We start from the raw sequence: 17,979 nt of genomic DNA, 5'->3' as shown, positions 1-17,979 counted from the left end.
GGCTTGTGCTCCTGCAAAGGATACTGCCCAGTAGAGATGATCCGGGTATAAAGCTAGATCTCACTTTCTCCTAGCAAGTGTTATAATATATTTATAATATGTTACATTCTGGAGCTAAAACCCGATGCCCAGTTGCTAAAAATATACTAGACTGTAAACGATATATTTATTTTCTGTACTGTATGGAATTTTCTGAAAAGGACATAAACAGGTTACTTAGGTATTAAGTGCAGTGTTCATTCATTCATTCAACCAATAAATATTTAAGTGCCTACTATGCACAACATTGGGAACACACCAGTGAATAAACTAAGTTTCTGCCCTCATAGAGCATGTATTCTGTGGGCTGAGAGGTAGCAAGTAAGTAGCCATATAACACAATGTTAGGTAGTAATATTGTTCTTTAAAATAAAGAGAACCAGGAGGTAGGGAGGCCGTGCTTTAAGGTTAAGGTTGTCAGGAGAGTCTTCGTCTGGAGGAGACATTAGAGTTGAGTCCTGCTGTTAATTAATAATTTTGGGGAGTAACACTCGTCTTTCGGGCCGTGGAATTCAGTGAGGCTTCTTTGTAGAGATTTTTTTTTAAGTTTATTTGTTGTTTTGAGAGAGAGAGGGAGAGAACATGAGCAGGAGAGGGGCAGAGAGACAGGGAGAGGGAGAATCCCAAGCAGGCTCTACACTGTCAGCACAGAGCCCAATGAGGGGCCTAATCTCACAAACCATGAGATCATGTCCTGAGCCGAGATTAAAAGTCAATGCTTAACTGACTGAGGTACCCAGGGGCCCCTTCTTTGCAGAGATTTTGACTGATTAATTTGAAGGATTTTTGAGGAGTTGGGACTTTGGTATCCATGACCTTTTGAGAGAATGACTGACCTTATCTGCTTGGTAACCTCTTTTGCTTACTATCACTTTTCCTGTGGCAAGAACAGGAGGAGAAATAAAGTTGCCTCTGGCTGTCCTCTTGGTGGTTCAAAGCCCACCAAGCATCTCCCTGCTCTCAGGTTGGCTTTGAGCTTTTGGCCACCGAGCCTGGTTTTCTGATGTTACGCATGCCTGGCGGTCTTTAAAATGAACAAACTGACTCTTCACTTGTTACTCCACAAAGTCTGACAACCTGAATGCTTTCCTTGGAAGGGTCCCCACATCCAAAGGCCAACTGACCTGAGACTGGCCATGAGTTCCAGATACAGGGACCTGGGTACAGGGTGACAGGTTATAGCTATTGGCCTAAGGCTATTTTTGCCCCCTCCCAATGTAGTTTTTTTTTGAAGGGGCAGAGAGAGAGAGGGAGAGAGAGAATCCCAGGCAGGCTCTGCGCTGTCAGCATAGAACTCATGGGGCTCGAACTCATGAATGGTGAGATCATGACCTGAGCCGAAATCAAGAGTTGGATGCTTAACCAACTGAGCCACTCAGGTGCCCCTTTCCTGAATGTCATTTTTTTTTTTTAATGCTCTGTTTATTTTTGAGAGAGAGAGAGCACAAGCAAGAGAGGGACAGAGAGAGAGGGGGACAGAGAATCTGAAGCAGGCTCTGTGCTGACAGCAGTGAGCCCGATGTGGGCTCAAACTCATATACTGCGAGATCGTGACCTGAGCCAAAGTCGGAGGCTCTACCGACTGAGCCACCCAGGTGCCCCTCCTGAATGTCATTTTTAATTGAATGTCATTTGATTTCATTGAAAAAATCAATCTTCTAGGAAATAGTATATAGTAAAACCTTGGATCACAACTTGTTCTGCGAGTGTTCTGTAAGATGAGCAAACGTTTCCAATAAATTTTAACTTGACAAATGAGCGATGTCTTAAAAAAAAAAAATGAGCGATGTCTTCATAACCAGTATCTGCATAAGGGCCACAATGGACAGACCCAGTACCATACATCTTCCTTTCATCCGTACAACATCCTGTTGTTATTGCCACCTCTTTGCAGACCAGGACAGTGACGACACCTGCGAAGGGAGGAAGAGGGCTAGCCCTCCAAGGAGAAGCCTGTGTAAGGGCTTATGTGGAACTCCTTTCATCCCCACACAGCTGCTGTGAGGTAGACTTTATTCTTCCCATTTTGTAGATAAAAAACTGAAGCTCGAAAATATTATGTACCTAACTTGAGGTCACACAGCTGGTGAGGGGCTGAGCTGGGGTTTGCTCCCCATCTGAGTTGGAAAAGCATGCTCTTACCACCCTGGCAGGCGCCTGCCTCAGCTCCCTGAGGCCACCTGTCCCTTGCTCCCCTCTTCCCTCTGTAACTCCTGCTCTGCCCTCCTCCTCTTCAGTGTCCCCTCAGCCACTTTGCCAGGTCCCTGAGCCAGCAACCCACCTGAGAGTCTGTGTCAGGGCTGGGTGTTGGGGGCTGGACCGTGGGCAGCAGTCCCAAGTTGAGCAGTGCTTCAAGATATTTGGAGGGCTAGTAGACCGTAAGCATTTGTTGACAAAGACCTTTATACACACATCCACACATGCATTATATACATATACTGACATACATGTGTATGTGTAGGTGGCGATACAGAGGAAAATTAAGCTCTCTCTAGCATATCGACACGCTTACCTTTATAAACGTTGTGTAATCAGTGTGTGTATTAGTTTGTGTTTTTTTCCTCATTTATCGTGATTTTACTTGCATATTCCCCCATTTCTATATAATTTACACACTCTTTGTAAGGACTATGTCATATTTCCTGTTAACATACGGGATACTTGGTTGACTGAGGTATTAAGCTTTGTGGCCTGGCAAGGAATGTACGTGATAGCATTTCTTCTTCAGGGAAAAAAGTTCTGAGTTTGGCTTAAGAATAAGTGGTTTTTGAAAAATTGTTCTGTAAGTTAGAGGCGGCTTATTCACCATAGTTTCAGTGGATTTTGGCTGGAAACATGCAGTAGGCATTTGATGAAAAACAAACATTTGTTTTTTCCAGATCTGAGTTTACATTTGGATCCAAATTTTATAAGCAATCACAACTAAACCTTATAAAGCATTTTTGGGTGTGATTTGTTTGTTTGTTTGTTTGTTTGTTTGTGTATGAGAGCAAGAGAGCACGAGCAGTGGGGGGTGGGGGGAGCGGCGCAGAGAGAATCTTAAGCAGACTCCATGCCTAGCGAATAGCCCAATGTGGGGCTCAATCCCACAACCCTGGGATCTTGACCTGAGCCAAAATCAAGAGTCAGACGCTCAACCAACTGAGCCCCTCGGGCACCCCTTGGGTGTGATTTATATGTCCAACCAGGCAAAAACCCTTTAAGAAGCCGAAACAGAGACAATTGAATTGACAAAGAAAACTCTTTAAAAATTAAGGTTATCTTGAGGCTAAGAATGTAATTGCTGAACTACAGGTGATAACAGAAAACACCTTCCAAAACCAACGTCCCAATTTTCAACCTCTACAGCAGAGGATCAGTGCCAAGGAAATAGCTGCTTCTTCCTCTTCCTGGTGGTGGTGGGCATTGGTAAAGGGAGTTGCCTAGACCTGTTTGCTTTGCATTTCTGCCCTTACTGGCAATGATGCCTTAGGCAAGTTTCTCAGCTTCTCTGTCTCCCATTCCTCATTTGAAATGAAAACACAATTCCAGCCTCTTAGGGCCACAAAGATGGAATGAGGAGTGTCTTGATGTCTCTGGGACTTAAATCTTCATTCAAAGTTTGTTTTCCATAACTCAGAACTTTGAGTGAATTAGTGCATGCCAAGTGAGCTGTCTGGGTGATGCCAAGATCTCCCCCTGCCCTCCCCCCACCTCCCCCGGCCAACTCCTCATTTTAGGAAACTTATTTTTCCTGCTCCATTTTGAAATTTCTTGTTTGCTGCCTGGTTTAAATTAGGGTCCCAAAAGTTGAAGATTTTTTTTGCATGTGTAGGATAGTGGATGGCATTCAATTTCTCTGAAAGACGTTCCAAAAAGTTGAACGTAGGCAGACATTTCTGAAATGGTTTTATTACATATGTTACCTGCACAGTATCGTTAGAGGTCACTTCAAGAAAATACTTCGTCATTCAACAAATTCTCTTTCTACTGGTTTTGGGTATTTGTAAAGAATGATTAGTCTCCCTTCTGGGTGGATGTGTAATAGTATTAGTTATTGAATCAGAACTTTCAACACCTTTCTGACACTTACCTTTGGAGGCCACCAAGTGTCAGACTCAAGATGTCCCAAATTGGGGGTGCCTGGGTGGCTCAGTCGGTTAAGTGTCTGACTTTTGATTTTGGCTCAGGTCATGATCTCATGGTTCATGGGATTGACCCCTGTGCTGGGCTCTGTGCTGACAGCATGGAGCCTGCTTGGGGTTCTCTCTCTTTCCCCCCTCTCTCTTTGCCTCTTCCCCACTTGCTTGCACTCTCTCTCTCTCTCTCAAAATAAATAAATAAACATTAAAAAAAAGATGTTCCAAACTGCACCTACTCCGTTCCCCCTAAACCTGATCCTTCTCTTATTCCCAGACATGATAAATGGGACCACTGACCACTGTCTGTCTTGTAAGCCTAAGGCTTGTCCTTGGAAATACCTTCTTCCTCCTTCCCTAGCCCACCCACCAAATCCCACCCATTTCATCTTCTCTCTCTCAGGCCCCTTGTCTCATCTCCACAGCCACCTCCCTTGTCTGGGCTACTGTCACCTTTCACCTAAAATGTAAGAGTGTAACTGACCTTTCTGAGTCCCTTCTTGTCCCTTTCCAGTCTGTTTTCACACTGCACCGAGTGAGCTTTTCAGAACGTGCATCTGATCACCTCCGTACCTGCCTCTAGACAACATACAGTGACCCTTCAGCTGTTCCTCATTGCTCTTGGTGTGGCCTTCAAAGTCCTGCATGACCTGGTCCCTGCCTACCTTTCCAGTCTCATGCTGTGTCCACTGTACCCACATTCAAGGGGCTTCTTTGTATTCCTCTGTTAGGTTGTGCTCCTGCCTCAGGTCCCTTGCTCATGCCATGCTCCCTTCTGGACTGCCCGCATTACAGTCCTGGCCAACTCAGACTCATCCTTGAGATGTCAGCCCAATTCCCACTTGCTCCAGGGACCCTTCCGTGACTGATCCTCAAACTGATTAGGTTTCCCTACAGGCTGTGCCCTCCTGGTACCCTTCACGTTACTTCAGAGCCCTTGCGTTGATTATTCGATGATATCTCTCACAGCCCTTCTCTAAGCTCCCTGAGGGCTATTCCAGTACTGCTTTGCGCATTGTAAGGCAGGATACAAATGGCAAGTACCGGATGCTAAATTGTGGTCTCTGCTCTTAGAGCTTAAATCCCACATGTGCAGCTAGAAAGGTTTGGCTGAAATTAAAATGTTTGTGCAAACAGACCTGTAACAGTGCATAAATTGTGAAGTCAGGAGAGCCTTAGGGCGCCTGAGCGGCTCAGTTGGTTAAGCATCTGACTTCAGGTCATGATCTCACAGTTCGTGAATTCGAGCCCCGCATCAGGCTCTCTGCTGTTAGCATGGAGCCTGCTTTGGATCCTCGTCTCCCTCTCTCTCTCTCTGCCCTTCCCCTGCTTGCGCTCGCTCGCGTGCGCTCTCTCTCCCTCTCTCTCTCTCTCTCTCTCTCAAAAATAAATAAAATAAACATTTAAAATAAAAGAGAGAGTCTTAGATCTACAATCAACTCCAAATTCTTGTTTTATAGACATAATAAATTGAGAAGAAAATAAGAGCTTGTCTTTGGATGTTGTTTTTGAAGTCAGTTTCCATATGGTAGTCCCTGAAGACATTTAGATGAACATTTTGTGGGGTAGTTTACATAGCGAAAATCTGTGGTAGCAGCTGCCTGAGATGGCTAGTATAAAAGGGAAGACAGATATCAATAAAGTCACCAGGTAATCAATAACGTGGATGGAACATTTGCTACACAGCCTCATCTGATGTAGCCTCTCACTGTCTCAGGGAAGTCCCAGCTAATTGTGACTGACTTCCCTAGGATGGAAATATGTTCCCATAGCACACAAAAAGGGATGTGCAGTATTTTTAGGGTTTTCTTAAAATTTTAGTACATGCAATAGAACATTTACTTATATACAGCAATAAAGTAGGGGAGGTGGGGAGACCACGTAGTGCTGAGGGCTGATTAGGTCCTGCCGGATTTCTTTTTGCTGTAAACTGTGGTGTACTATACTATAAGAAAGTCTTCCCGATGTGGAGCATATTTCCTTAATAGGTTGATTGTCATCCCAAGCAGGCTTTGAGGGGCCTATAACAATACAACTAAGTATTTTATAGTCTGTTCTGTGAATTACTACAAGTTGCTTTGTTTTGTTTTTTAAGGTAGATTTCACACCAAGCGTGGAGCCCAACGTGGGTTGGGGCTTGAACTCACAACCCTGAGATCCAGACCTGAGCTGAGATCAAGAGTCGGATGCTGAATCCCGTACTGGGACTTTTTAAAAAGTACTTTTCAGGGCACCTGGGTGGCTCAGTCGGTTGAGTATCTGGCTCTTGATTTCGGCTCAGGTCACGATCTCATGGTTCATGGGTTTGAGCCCCATCACAGGCTCTGCACTGAGAGTGCAGAGCCTGCTTGGGATTCTCTCTCTGCCTTCCCCCGCTCACTCGTGCTTGTGTGTGTGTGCATGCGTGCATGCTCTCTCTCCCTCTCTCAAAAATAAATAAATAAACTTAAAAAAAAAAGTACTCTTCATTGCTTTCCTGAGGTGTCTTTAGACTCAGGGTTCCCCCTGGAGTTGATGCTCTCCCTGGACAGACGGTGTGAAGGTCTTTGTCTTTCAGTGATGGGCTTGGCGTGCAGCCAGTGCTCAATAAATGTTGAATAGATGTAAGTCTTTATTGAAGCACAGAGCACCTGTAGAGAGCTTCTGTTGACCATGGATTGATTTGTCCTTGGAAATAACCTGAGCGAGGCAGTAAGTGCAGAGGTGTAGAGCATGGCCTTGGACCGTGAGCCCTGGCTCTGCTAGTCAGTAGTTTTGTTGCCTTGGTAAGTTGCCTAAACCACTTTCGTCCTTTTCCCACATCTGCAAAATGTGAGAAGAATAATAGTACTTACCTCTCCGAGTTGTTTGGTTTAAACGAGATCTTCTTGGTAAGGCCTTGAGGCCTCGAGGCCTGTGTAAAAGTTAACGTCTCAGCTCAGAAAGTGGCTGCATAAAGTTTTTGGATGAAAAAAACCCTTCTATTTTCTGAAGATAACCATGTGACATCTTTATTTAAATAGAATAATTGCCAGGGCACGTGGGTGGCTCAGTAGGTTAAGTGTCTGACTTCGGTTCAGGTCATGATCTCTCAGTTAGTGGATTTGAGCCCCAGGTCAGGCGCTGTGCTGACAGCCCAGAGCCTGGAGCCTGCTTCGGGTTCTGTGTCTTCCTCTCTCTCTGCCCCTCCCCAGCTTGCTCTCTCTCTCTCTCTCTCTCTCAAAAATAAACATTAAAAAAATTTTTTTAATAAAGTAACTGCCAAACAGGTCTTTGAGAAGAAATAATAATATTCCGTTGGTGTTCTTTACTCCATCCTGTCCATGGGGAGAGAGCCCTGTGGTTAATTATAACATTTCTATGCTGTCGGTACCCAAGCTTCACAGTTTATGAAGTGCTGTCCCATTTATTCTTTCTCCTGGCAATTTGAGGGCTGGGCTTTCACCATCACGACTCTCATTTGACAGATCGGAAGATGCAGTCCCGGTGAGGCCACTCCCGAGATGTGGCACTTCCCAGCTAGTCTCAGCTGCCCCAGGCTCTGCTTTTGGGTGTTGAATTTTTGCTGTGGGACTTTATGGTATCCTAATTACACATGGATGGCCGGAAAATGCTGCTTCTGTTTTGGCATTTTGCTTTGGCCGAATGTACTCCCTGAGGACCCACAGAAGCTGGAGGGCGAAACCCAACAACACAGCGCTAATCATCTGGAAAGGGCAGGAAGCTGCTTCTAGGCAGTTGTTGGGCCCATGAGCAGAACATCATCAAGATCTCAACTTTACAGCATTCTCTTCTTTGAAACGTCACATGGGGCCCCAGTACAGCCATCAGGTTTATAGTGCCTCCAGAATTAGATTAGGCAGTTTGGTTCTAAGCTGTGTACTCGTATTTCTGGTTATGAACCGCTCCTGGTGCTTATTCCCCCTTATCTACCAAGAAACAGCTTTTTCTCGTTACTTTGTGCATCCACATTTGTTTTTTGTTGTTTTTTTTTTTTTTCATTTGCCCTTCATTGCTGCCTTCTGTCTTGCTTTTGGTCCTTGAGACAGCAATGAAACAGACCTTCAGGAATGGACAGCTGTGGAGGCCCTCCCTGGCTGGGGTCAGCTCTATACCTAGGGTCTGGGTTGGGGTCGGGTTGGGGGGGGGGAAACTAGGACCAGCCCCAGGAGATGAGGCCACAACTCAAGGGGCAAACAGTACAGTCAGGTGTATCAAAGATCAAGAGCAAAACTCAGTCCAGTTGTGTCCTATGCCCATGGAAGCAGTGGCCCACCTCTGATTCCTCATCTGAAATGAGGCTCTCTTGATTTCACAATTTATACTCTGTTACAGGTCTGAGGTAGTTCACTGATTAACCTTGACAGAGAGACACCTCCCCGCCCTTTTACTGTAGGTACAGAGCAGTCGCCTCTTACAAAGCAGTTGCTTCTAAGGCAGTGCCTTCTAACATAGATGTAGACTGGATCAACTAGTTACTGGTGCTTAGGAATGGCAGGTACTGTATTTCCAATTGACTTCCTGGTGGTTTCATCACCCTTTCCCATGTGTGTGTGTGTGTGTGTGTGTGTGTGTGTGTGTGTGTGTGTGTAAGTTAGTAAGTATAATGTGTTCCTGATATTCTAAGTTGATTTAGACCAGTGAGTCTCAATTCCATGGTAGATATTGAGGGGCATGTGTGTTCACCTACATAGGCTGTGATTACCGGGGAATTTTTTCAAATTATTTGTCTTCTGATCCCCCTCTTCTCAATTATGATAAGCCCTGAGATGGGCAGGGGTGGTTGAGTCTTTTGCATGAACACATTTCCTAAGATTTTCTGGTACATTTCCCCTCCGCCCAATCCTAAGATTCATTTGCCCTTTGATTACTAGGAATAAGAAGGTGCTTAGAGCTGGCTAATCGGCTGTCCCACCAGTTTCCTAGGTAGAGCTGACCTAGGCTGGTGGTTCCAACCTGACACCTGCTAAGAAACCCCATGGGAGCCAGGGGGCCGTTTTCAGCATTTCAAAAGGCTTAATAGAAACTATGCATTACCCAGGATGAGGACACAAAAGCTACCCAAATCATCAAGTTTCTTTTCTTCTGTTTGGAATTGCAAGCCTGTATGGTTTCATGCTGATTCCAAGTTCTGATTGGCTGTAGGTGACATAATAAGAATTTCTGAGACAGGATTGGTCTAACTCTAGACATTGTTATTAGAGGTAGTATCGGGTCTCCCTCCTTAAACTGAATGTTCTCTCACTACCTTTTAGAATGAGGTTGACCTTGACTATCAGAGTTAAGCAACTGATTGTTTCTTGCTTACTTAGCAATGCTTATCATCATTACACCTGTGTCAGTGATTTGATTTCATAATGTTATTGTAAACCCTTTATGAATGTGGATTATTGGTTAAAATTTAGATCAGCATTGAAATGGAAAAATAGTAAACAGAATTAGCCAATCACTGTTAAACATCATTTGCTAGAATCTGGCAAAAATATGTGGCCAAAGTGGGGAAGGGACGGAAAAAAAGAGGTTGGTGGAACCACAGACCTCATTCAGCAGCTTCATTTTAAAAGTGGTCCTTTTAACCAGCCCTGCAGTAAAAGCAAAAAATACAACTCACAGTAAAGCGCCGACTGTTAATATTTAGTCTCTGTAGCCTCCTAGGATCCTGTTAGTTGTATGTTCTTTCTTGTTTGTTTGTTTTAATGCTCACCATCCCAACTTCTGCTTTTTCATGTTGCACTACAATTTATAGACCTTTCCATATTTCTGTTTTGCCCTTGTGTTTATAATTCTTAATGGTCACAGTTGCCAGAACTAAACCTGAAGTCAGACAGGACAGTCTCTAGTTTAGGTGGTTAGAGAGGCTGGAGACCAGCCATTTGGTCCTTGATAACATGGCCCAATGGGCAAGGATAACGAAGATGTGCCCCGCCTGCTGTGGATGCTGATACTAAGAATTTACATATGCTAAATGGTATTTCTTAATTTTCCCAGCAGCCCTTCTGAAGTAGGCACTGTTACCTCCATTTTTCTCCAAAAGAAACAGAGGCTTTTTGCAGTAATTTGTCCAGTCACACACTGGTAAGCAGTGTAGCAGGGATCTGAAGCTGGAATGCTTGAGTTTGAATTCTTAACCAGGTTTCTCTGACTTCAGAAAACTCCCCACCTTCCACCTTAATCTTCCCAGCACACCTATTAATGTGTATTAAGGTCACAGAGACTTGACATTAAAGCAAGAGCAAATGCTGCAGGCGAGCAGGAGCTTCTGGAACTTCCCATCTGCATTAGAGTTTTGTTAGCCTTCCTGGGGGCGGAGTGGGGTGAACGGCCAGCCACATTCAGTCTTGTCTTTAGTTCCATCCTTTTGCTGGCCTTGAAGTTTCTTAGACTTGACTTGGCACAACAGTGACTGCACAAGGTCACCTGAAGCATTTATACAGTACTTTGTGGGGAAATCTTGGCTATTGGTTGCTTTTTGCACTGACCTTAGAACCTAATCCCCACTGAGGAGTGGCCACCAAGTTCCTAATTAGAAGTTATCTGTGTGCCCTGCTCTATTCTCTGGACAAATTTAAAATTTCCCCATGTTCTTGGGGCGCCTGGGTGGCTCAGTCGGTTAAACATCTGACTTCGACTCAGGTCGTGATCTCGTGGTTTGTGAGTTCAAGCCCCGTGTCGGGCTCTGTGCTGACAGCTCAGAGCCGGGAGCCTACATCAGATCCTGTGTCTCCCTCTCTCTCTCTCTCTCTGCCCCTCCCCCACTCATACTCATACTCTCTCTCAAAAATAAACAGTAAAAAATATTTTTTCCCCGTGTTCTCCCTGATGCCTTTTGCCATGGCGATGCTTGGAAGTCACCAAAGCAGTTCTGCTGCTGCATGGAGGTGCCCCAGGAGGAAGCATGTCCTCTGACGGCTACCTGGCTCCTATGTGTCTAGGGGCAGAGACAGGTCCAATTCCTCTGTATTTTTCCAGGGTCTTGCTTCTATTGAATGAGAAAATTTTGCACATGAGTTAAAACAGACTCCTGTCCTTGGGCTAGATTGGAAATCGGAGTTCAGATTCTAGAGGTCGGGTTGGAGCAGATGCATGAGAAGTGTTTCGATTTATACCCTGGCTTTTGGCTTCCCATTCTCTAGAATTGTCTCTTTCTGGAGTATGGACAGAGGCCTTCGTCCTGGAATTATCTGAATTCAGAATGTGTTTTTCTTTTGAGTTATCTTCTGCGTGGTTGGAAAGGTACATTTGTATCACGGTTAAGTTACACTGTGGATTGCATACATTTCATGGCCTAGAACCTACTTCCCATGTATTTTCCTTCAGGATAAATGGATTTTGAATTTCACACAACTGACTTACTGATGAACCTTTGAAAGTCAACTACTCTTGGTTGAGAATACACTTGCTATTGATTACTTGTGTGGCATAAATGTTGTAGGGGGTCAGCTGGGAGGCTGGAGTTGTCTAGGAGGAAGGCCTGGGGTTCAATTCAAGCATCACTGGCTTCATGGAGGATGCTAGCACTTGACAAGGCAAGGCATTTCCAATACAGAGAGCTGCATGAATGGAGGTGGGAAGGAGGAGATAGTTCATCAAACCCAACCAGAACGTTGGGAACACGTTGGAGAGTAACGGAAAATAAGGTTGAGAGAGAGGGTGGCCATGAAAGCCAAAGAGACACAAGAACACGAAAGGTTTTTGAGCAGAAGAATGACGTGATGAGAGTAGTGTTTAAAGAAGACAAGCCTGGTGGCAGGATGCCATGTGGGTGGAGATGGGACAGGGGATGAAGCCAGAAGGAAATGTTGAGGTGTGAGGTGATAAAAGAACTCCGTCAAGAGGATGTGGGGAAGAAAAGAGGTTTGGAGAATAAAGAAGGGAACATCAGAGATGACCTTTGGGGTTGGATCCTTGGTGGTTGGAGAATCAGTGGTCCCTAGTGTGGGGTTGGGTTGGGTGGGCAGGAATGAGGGGACAAATGGATCCATTCGGTTTAGAATTAGGCCTCTTTGGACCTAGATAAGATCTGTGTGTGGGTGTGGATTAGAGAGGAACAGATAGAAGAATTTCTAGCCAAGGGATGAGAATAGTGATTCGTGTGCATAATTGGGTATGGGAGACAAGACGGCAACTCCTACCACCTTCCCAGTGAATTAGGGGCAGGGCCATCTGCTTAGAGGGAGAAAGGAGGGAGACAAAACTGGAGGCCTGGATGAGAGACAAGGCCTGGAATCGCACCACTAGGAGATCTGACTAAGAAATCAGTGAGCTCATTCAGGAATTTCCTGGAAACAGCAATGTCCTAGTCCAGGTCTGCATGCTCAGATCCCTCCTGACTGGGATCTGGAGAAGTCCGTCCCCCGACCCCCCACCGCAGGTGGGATGGAGGTCCATGGAGAGGTCCATGGCAGTGGGAGTGACTCGCGGGCCTGGGGGTGGGGACGCCTCACAGACAGTGGATAGCAGTGTTAATGATTTACAGAGGGTGGTACACATGGTGGTTTCATCTTAAAAACTAGGCCAGCCCTTCCCTTTCTCTTACCTTGCTCTCTTCCCATTTGAAAACAAAACCAAAAACGCTAGGCAGTGGAGGAGGGAGATCATTTGTCGTGAGAGGGTATGGAGTTGTGTCCCTGTAAGGATAGGTGGGAACCTGGAGGAGGAATAATTTGAATCCAAAAGAGAGTGAAGCTTTCCGTTGCCACGGCACACACACAAGCGCTGAGTATCTGCATCTCGTCTTTTGGAGACTCAGCGAACTCTCCACCTGTGTCCAGAAGAAGTGAGGGATGTTTCCACAGCTGGTCTAAGCAAGACAAGGTCTAGAAGTATTTCTTAATGTGAGATGAACTGTTTCAATATTATTAGAAAAATATTTTGACTTAATTGCCTTAGACACATCCATCAGTTCAAGTGTATTCTGGTTTCCTGTACTTGACTTGAGCAATTGCCAAGAATTTCTCTTGGCGAAATGAGAAAATAAGACTCTAGGTTCTGTTCCATGAATATTGAATCATAGAACCATAGACATAGAGAATTTAGAGCTTTCTGGAAAATTCCTTGAAGACCAGGAGGGTCCCCTCAGTTTACAGTGAAAAAACCCAAGGCCCAGGGAGGTGAAGTGGGTGAGCTCCATCACTGTCATTTGAGTGGCATGGTCTCCCTCCGAGCTCCTGACCCTGCTGCCTCATGGCTTCACTAGGTATGAATTTTCAGTGGCTGATGCTTCTACCAACTGAACAGTTATCAGAATCTCACACTTGGGTGGAACTTTTGGACTTGGTCTATCACTAGGCTGCCTTCAGCTCAAGACCTTCCCTGTCACATCCACAATGGTGGTTGAGTAGGATGGGGGAATGTTATCTGATGGGGCCTGCAGGCAAGTTGGCCTCTTTAGAAGGAACCTCAGTGTGGCCAGTTGGCCATCCAGGACCATGCCTCTGCCAGGAATGCAGTACCTTGTGACTTTGAAGATCTTCATCATGGTCTTGGGTTTCTTGCCTCCTTCCCTTTCCTGATCTTCTGTCCCTCACTTAGAATGTACTCTCAATCCCTGAGTCTCTGTGGTTAGCCCGTCAAGTCTACCAGGGCCAGCTCACATATGCCTCTGTGAAACCTTCATTCAAGTCACATTCACTTACCTCCACCCATTACTTCCTTTCTCAGAGAGTGGAAAAGCTAAGCAATCAGTAGATACGAATGGATTCAGATATATAAACTAGGTTTTCTATAAGGAATCTACACCTAAAATCATTTTTGCACTACATGCTAACTAATTTGAATGTAAATTTTAAAAAGTAAAAAACATAAAATAAAATAAATTTAAAAAAATAAATAAACTAGGTTTTCTTAGCGTACTAATATGATTTGGAGGGGAAAGATCCAAATACTTGACCGTTTATTATGGCTAGGAAATACAGAGAAATTATTGTTCGTATCAGTCCATTTTTCTAAAGAGTTTGATCCTTGTATGAGGAACAGAGAACGGTATGTGTGTTGTATATGCTATTGTCATCATTTTCTGCAATGATTTCAGAGACTGATGCTCTTATGCTGATGAAATGGGGAAGGCCTCCTTGGGAAGTATAAAACCCAGAACTGTAAAGTTAAGAGACTGAGAGATTCAACACCTCAAAATAGAAAACTTTATATATTTAAAAATTAAGTTAAAAGTCAGATCAGAGATGGGGGAAAATATTGCAACACACAGGAGAGAAAGTGGTAACTGTCCATGACTCATAAAGTGAGTAGGAAAAATGCTTGAGCAAAGAAGTATGCATGACTGGTTAACAGAAGAAGGGAAATAGAGGGGGGAAAGCTTGAAGTGATTATCAAAACATTGAGATGCCTTTTTACTATCAATCAGATGGACAAAAATTAAAAACGATGTTCAGTCTTGACAAAAGTTCAAGGTGGATGCTTCATACATCGTTAGCAAATTGGGCGAATTGGCAAGACAGTTCCAAAATTGTAAACAGGCACCTCCTTTGAGCCATCAATTCCACCTCTAAGAATGTACCCTACAGATAGAGTTGCACTTGTATACAAGATTTATAGGAAAGGCTTTTCAAGATAGCATTGTTTCTGATAGTGAAAACTCAAAAAAACCCTCAAATTTCTATCAAAGGAATGAGTAAGTGGATGATGGTATATCTGTACTATGTGGAAAAAGCATGTGCGTGTGTGCGTACCTGCTGACTTCTATAGATAGGCATGGGGAGAAGTCCAAGAAATAGTAAGTGAAAAACAAACTGCAAAGCAATCTGTATAGTATGATCTCATTTAAGACAAAAAAACAGAAACAGTTTTATGTGTTTGTGTGTGTTGATAAATGCAAATAAAACGAGTGGAAGGAAGGATACATTCTAAACTGTTGATTCGAGGGGAGCAGGAGAAAACTTCACTTTTCTTCTGCATACATCTGTTTTAGAAGGTTTCTACAATGAGCTGGAAAACTTGTTTCGAAATTGTACATATGCTATTTAACCCCTAATACCGCTTCTAAAACTATTTACTGAGGAGATAATCAGAGAGGCAGTCAAAGGCTGTGTATCTGTGTATAAAATCATAATGTATTGTAGCATTGTTTGTAACAGCAAAAAATTCCAAGTGATGTGGATGTGATGAAATGGTTCTGCTCTAGAATATTCATTTTATCTAGCTATTTAAAATCACGTGTAGGGGCGCCTGGGTGGCTTGGTTGGTTGAGCGTCCGACTTCGGCTCAGGTCATGATCTCACGGTCCGTGAGTTCGAGCCCCGTGTCGGGCTCTGTGCTGACAGCTCAGAGCCTGGAGCCTGTTTCAGATTCTGTGTCTCCCTCTCTCTCTGCCCCTCCCCTGTTCATGCTCTGTCTCTCTCTGTCTCAAAAATAAAATTAAAAAAAAAAAATTTAAAAAAAATAAAATAAAATAAAAAATAAAATCACGTGTAAAAGAATCTCTGTTGATGTGAGGAAATACTTACAAGCACAGATGACATTTAAGGAATGCTTGTTCTATACCAGGGACCATGCTCAGTGCCTTACATAAATTGTTTTATTTAATCTGAACACTCTTTTACCGTTCCCATTTTACAGATGGAGAAACAGAGGCTTAAGACCCTTAAACAGAGGCTTTAATTTGCCTGAGGGTCACACTCCTCCCAAGTTATTAGAACTGAAGCCAAAGGCCTCATTGATACCCATGTGCTAGATTACTTCTCTGTGGAGTCTTGTGTATAAAAACAGATCGCATGTATACATATGGTGTGACTCATTTTATAAAAATGAATCTTTTCTGTGCCTTAGTTTTCTCATGGGTAAGGTGAGGGAGGGACGGGCTAGTACAATTTTATATTCCAAAGATTGTGATTTTATTTTAAAGATTGGCATGCATTTACATGTAATTTTTTTCCCCACATTTTGGAAGTATTTGGTCTAAAATTAGAAAGTAAAAATTACTGATATGCCCATTATATAGAGAAGACTGGCATTAATGCTGCCTGCTGCCCTCTATTTTTTTTTTTTTTTTTTTTTTTTGAGAGAGAGAGTGAGTGCAAGAGCATGGGGGAGGGGCAGAGGGAGAGAGAGAACCTTAAGCAGGCTCCACGCCCAGTGCAGAGCCAGACACAGGGCTCCATCTCAGGATGGTGAGATCATGACCTGAGCCCAGATCAAGAGCCTGACGCTTAAACAACTGAGCCACCCAGGCGCCCTCCACCCACCTCTGATTTTGCCTAGTGCATGTATGGAATGAACATTATTGAGGGACTTAATAGTTACTGCAAAATTGTTTTCAGAAAAGTTTTTTTACTAATCATGTTCCAACCATTAGGGCAACAATAATCAGTTTGTCTCAGTGTGCCTTTGAGAGCATCACAGATTATATTTCATTGATGGTTTTCGATGACTAAAATTGTTTCACTGATTTGTTTCCCAGCTATCTGTTGCTTTCAGTGAGCTGAGCCTTTTTCGTTTGTTTGTTCATTGGCCATTTGAACTTTTAGTTGAATTGCCTGTTTACGTATCTATTGATGCTGTATTGGGAATTATCTATTGATGATACCTTCCTAAACTTGACCATTTAAGACCTTAAGAAAGACTATCAGAAAGTCCTTATAAGGGGAAGTTCCACTCTTAGGTAGATGCATTTTTCTTACAGGGATGGATTGGTGGTCTGTGGTTAACACCTGATTTCTTTCTTTCTTTCTTTCTTTTTTAAGTTTATTTATTTATTTTGAGAGACAGTATGTGCACGAGCACACAAGCATACACTTGTGTGGGGGAGGGGCAGAGAGAGAGCTGGGAAGAGAAAAAGAGAATCCCAAGCAGGCTCCGCCCTGTAAGCGTGGAGCCTAACTTGGGGCTTGAACCCACAAACTGCAAGATCATGACCTGAGCCAAAGTCGGATGCTCCATGGACTGAGCCACCTAGGCACCCCTAAAACCTGACTTCTTAACCACTTGGAATTGATTTGGCTTGAAAATTTAAGGAATGGTTGGTGAAAGGTACACAGCACCTCTTTGCACTTCCTTTGCAACTTACTGTGAGCCTATAATTATCTCAAAATAAAATTTTAAAAAGTTCAAGGAAGGTAAAACTTAGGCTGCCTCCTGTTACTACCTGTAACTGGCCTTGATCATTCTGTCTGGTACAACAGTGGGAGGTAGGAGGGAGCAACGTTTGCCAACAGATCCAAAGCCAAATAATGGTGAGGAACGCTGCTTTTGTTGTTGTTGTTGTTTTTAAAGTTTATTTATTTATTTTGAGAGAGAGAGGGAGGGAGAACACAAGTGTTGAAGGAACAGAGAGAGAGAGAGAGTCCGAAGCAGGCTCTGCACTGTCAGCACAGAGCCTGGTGTGGGGATCAAACTCAAAAACCGTGAGATCATGACCTGAGCCGAAACCAAGAGTTGGACGCTTAACCAACTAAGCTACCAGGTGCCCCTTTTTGATGTTTTTTTTTTTTTAATTTAGAAATAATTTCAGTATTTAAAATAGTTGCAAAAAATAAAAACTGAATAAGGAGCACTATAACTCTTTCCCAGATTTGCGTGTTGTTAACGTTAGACCCCATGAACATCAGCTTTTGAAATGTGTTATTTGGTGAACACAGCCACTAACGACTCTTTTCTTACCCTTCTTCCAGATTTCCAACACCTGCCTCCTAGCTTCCAGGCACTCACTCACCTGAACAAAAACATCTCTTCCCAGTTTTCACACTTCTCAAGAATCTACAGGGGTTCTGTTTCCTAAGATTTAAATACAAACCCAGGGGCATATGGGTAGCTCAGTCGGTTGAGCGTCCAACTCTTGGTTTCAGCTCAGGTTGTGATCTCATGGGTCATGGGATCGAGCCCCACGTTAATC

The 17,979-nt window shown here is 43.8% G+C and overlaps 1 protein-coding gene and 1 long non-coding RNA gene across 6 annotated transcripts in view; one reads left to right on the top strand and one right to left on the bottom strand.

Moving 5' to 3' along the window:
- TEX2 (testis expressed 2) overlaps nucleotides 1–17,979 on the top strand; it is a 105,158-nt gene that overhangs the window by 17,906 nt on the left and 69,273 nt on the right. Inside the window, exon 1 of one of the 5 annotated variants that reach the window (XM_042967889.1) lies at nucleotides 13,210–13,332. The exons of the other annotated variants lie outside the window; for them this stretch is intronic. The gene's annotated coding sequence lies outside the window, so the exon portion shown is untranslated. Of the gene's footprint in view, nucleotides 1–13,209; nucleotides 13,333–17,979 lie in introns of those variants that run through there. 5 annotated transcript variants of the gene reach the window in all.
- Nucleotides 5,598–13,205, bottom strand: LOC122233783. Its single transcript, XR_006211507.1, has 2 exons — nucleotides 12,673–13,205; nucleotides 5,598–5,767 (listed from the first exon to the last, which is right to left on the bottom strand). It is a non-coding gene; the product is annotated as an uncharacterized LOC122233783 (long non-coding RNA).

The sequence above is a fragment of the Panthera tigris genome, chromosome E1 (assembly GCF_018350195.1).
Source record: "Panthera tigris isolate Pti1 chromosome E1, P.tigris_Pti1_mat1.1, whole genome shotgun sequence".
Classification (NCBI taxonomy): Eukaryota; Metazoa; Chordata; class Mammalia; order Carnivora; family Felidae; genus Panthera; species Panthera tigris.
Note: the sequence above shows the minus strand (reverse complement) of the source record. Positions and strands in the feature narration are given on the sequence as shown.